Below are 3,949 nucleotides of genomic sequence, written 5' to 3'. Positions count from 1 at the left end.
CAGATGTTATTTTCGCAGGACAGGTCAGAACATAGTATGGGGCACCTCCTCAAGTCAAACCAATGGCCATATATGTGATTTAAAAGACAAGCTGGCAGACAACAAATCATTATCATAGCCTCTGCTCATCAAGTCACTTTTATTTTTGGAGTTAGTTAACTAGTTAGGAGGAAGGTTGTTTGAAACCTTCCCAAATTTTTGTATAATCTATTTTTGAACATTAGTTAGAATAATATTTATACCCTTCTCATGCATTTAGAGAAGGGTCCATAATTTTATCATTAGCATTTGTAAAGAATGCACTTTTGTAAGTTTGTGAATGCTTTGGTGAAATGATGGAAAATGATCGTTTCTTTTAAATATCATACTACTTTTCTTTGTTGATACACTATTGTATACTTGGAAGATAGTTTGATCTGAAGAAAGAAGTTGATCTATGTCATTAGTCAAATGAGCAGAACTTCACATATTTGGTACTTCGATCTTGTATGATTAGTTATGTTTCTATTTAATTAGTGATAAGACTTTATTTTCATGAATTTTATATGAGATATGTTCTTTCTGTTAAGTGTTAATTGCACTACTATATGATGCCTTGCTGAAATTGTTTATTTTCATATATGAATCATCAGATATATGCGATATAGTTTATACATTTCTTTGACTAACTATTTAGTCAAAGAAATTATCTTCATATGTGATCACGTATGTTTTATGCGTGATTGATCTTTATTATCACATATTAAACATATATCTTTTTAGAGTGCATATCACACAGAAATACTCAGGGTTATATTAGATTAAGTTAGCTAGAGATTTGCATGATAGAATAGGTCGTTTAGTTATCATTATTCTATTGCAGTCGCTTGAAAACCACCCACTCTCATTTTAAAACCCACACTGGGAAACTGGTCCCATCATCCCCAGTCGGAGCCACCACTTAAACGGATGTTGGGCATGGAATCCCCCAAGGCAGGTTTTGGGGCTTAAAGCCCAAGTTTTGACCGAATATTTTTGTAAAAGCTCCGCAAATTGTGGGCGTGGGGCACGAAATTATAATAGAGTCACAAGGTTGTCCACCCTAGTTTTTGTAATGTAATGTCGGCTGGATATACCTACCCATGGTCTGCGGACCATGGGATTGTATAAATAGAGCGAGGCTCTAAGTGTATAAGATAACTAATAAAGGATAGAATAAAGGAAGAGGAGAAGTCTAAGTGATTGAATCGAAGTGTAAAGTGTGTTTGGGGGTCATAGAGTAGGAGAAGGATCTACAACTGAGTGCGCGGACCCTTGCAGCTGAGTGGGCGGGGCAGGTCGAGTCTGTAACCATTAGGAGATTCAATAAAGAGAAGTTTTACTACATTTTTGTGTATCTTTTCCTGGTTTAATGCATGATTGGATATAATTTGCAAGTATATTGTTTATTTACTATGCGAACCTGTATAAATGTTTTTGCATAACTAATTATAACTTAAAGACATTCAAGGAGGTGAAGGTAATTAACTAGTGTTGGAAGATAAGTAAGATATCGGGTAATAGCGCAGAGCATGGTGCTGGAGCTTCAAAACCCTTGGTTAGGGCTGCGTGAAGGCAGTGTATCAGGCCGCGAGGAACGGGAAAGTGCACAAAGCAACCTACGCGCAGGAACAAACAGTAGAACAGTCGAACCTCCCAGACATCTCAAGGGTGCGGAAACCTGGTTCTACCACCCTCCCATACTACTTCGGGTGAGATCTGAGTCCGCGCTCCGCGGACTATTGCCGAAAGGGTCAGTAGTACAAGGATTTGTTTGGCTAATTAACTCCGAACCTGGGTTAGGCCCCAACAAGCTAACAAATTGTTCCGTTGTCGGGATTAGGACCTGCCATAGAGATGTCTGATGTCGTATCACTGGAATCTGACAAAGAAAGGAATTGAATATTGGTTGGACAAAAAGATTCACGAGTTCGCGGTGCAGGAAAACAAGAATCTGCGACTATCAAAGGAAGAGTGGTTAGACTACTACTTATATACAGAGATCCACGAAATTTTCTTTGCATCCTTTCCCACTAAGTTGTATGAGTGGATCGCGAAGCTAGCAGATAGCCAAGGAAGGTGTAAACTCGACAAACCTATTGTGTGGACTCCAAAATTGGTGTGCAGATTGGAGGCATCAAAAGATAAGATTGTGCGCGCTATCAATCACTGGCTCAATCAAATCATAGGGGGATTCATCACCAAATTCGCGATAGAAGCTTCAGTCAGCTACAGTGAGGCAGAACGATGCTTCCTCAAGGGACCGTGAGGTAAGTACGTTAAATCTTTGAACACTTGATTAAAATGCTACTATGTGAAAAGTGGGTTATGCGAATAAATTGATGTTTGGGGTTACGAGGAGTGGGAGAATCTACAGAAATGAAGGTAGCACAGAACTAGAAACTAGCCCCTTGATTTCACCTCTGCGAGGGGCGAAGAAGAGCTCGCAAAGGTCTCGCTAAGAAGTGCAATCAATCTGATAAGATAGAGAATTTCGTACATACCACCCCCACCCACACCACCACCAGTTTCACCGTCTTCACCCCCGTCTTCGCCCATACCACCTCTGCCACCACTGCGAAGCAGTATGGCAAGTGCAATAAAGCTACCAGTGTTCAAGGGAGTAGGGAATGAAAATCTGGACCAGTTTTGGTTCGTGATAAAAGTTGTATGGGAAGCACAGGGTGTTACGAACGACAATATAAAGAAGGCAACGTTTGTCAGCGCTCTGCAAGATTGCATGCTGACGTGGTACATTAAGCATTCCAATGACAATCTGAATGCAGGGATCGCAGATATCCAAGCTGCGCTAAACAAAGAATTTAGCAGGCCAAAATCTGAGGCACAGTCGATCATTGGATTCAAGGAGATCATAATGCTATGAGGTGAGACCCCATGGGAATTGGATCAAAGACTGAAGTGCACAATTCGCGAAGCGAACATGACATTAATAGATGGGCAACACCGTGAATGGTTTGTAGCATCGTTAATGCCACATCTACGAAATGCGTTGTTGCAACAAAGGCTAACCACTCAAGTTGAGCCTTTGGAGGTCGCGATGAGATTGCACGAGACTCCGATACAAGATCCTAACCCAAGAGTTCAAAAGATTCATGCACAGTTGAAAAACTTGTGCCTAGAGATGCAGACTTTGAAACAAGACAGGACAACCCGCCCAGAGATGCACGATGAGGTATGGTGCGTAAGATGCAAAGGTCAGGGGCACGACAAGGACCACTGCCCGGTGTTCGTGAATTACCTTGCGGGAGGAGAGCCAATGCCACTAAGACCGGAGGCACAAGCAGGACCAAGCGCGATGCCTACATTGTGGTGCACAATTTCTCAGATAGGAGGAAAACATGCTACAGATAATTGCCATCTATTACAGAAGTATACACATAATTCACAGCAGTTGTTCTATAATTTATGAAGGTCGGTAGGACATGATGAGTGCACCTATCGAAGTTATGAACTGATGATGGATCGAACTCCTACCTACAGAGTTTAGGTTGAAACACGGGCCCTTGATCAAAACACAAGAATGGCGCGCACCGGATTCAAGGGACATGAACGAGGCCAAGGTGGAAGGGGACTAGGAAGAGGTCGCGGACAACTGATATGTTACAATTGCGGAGGGCCAGGGCATTATGCCCATGATTGTACGAATCCAACACAACCATCATGCTTGTATTGTACGTTGTTTGACCATGAGATGGAGGATTGTCCCACATTGATAGCGAGGTTGTGCGATAAAGGATCACTCCAACCTCCCTCGACTCAGAACCTGTAAATGATGAGGTCTGAGCTGCGCGAAGAAGACCCTAATGTAAATATCGTGCTCCGGAGTGGAATTATGATAGGAGATGACAAAGGCAAGCAGCCTAAAGAAAGTACTGGGTTCATAAGGCTCCAACGAAGGAACTAGAAATTG

This window comes from Pinus tabuliformis, chromosome 7 (genome assembly GCF_031772625.1).
Source record: "Pinus tabuliformis cultivar Carrire ecotype Pingquan chromosome 7, CPIR1, whole genome shotgun sequence".
NCBI lineage: Eukaryota > Viridiplantae > Streptophyta > Pinopsida > Pinales > Pinaceae > Pinus > Pinus tabuliformis.
This window is presented reverse-complemented; position numbering follows the sequence as displayed.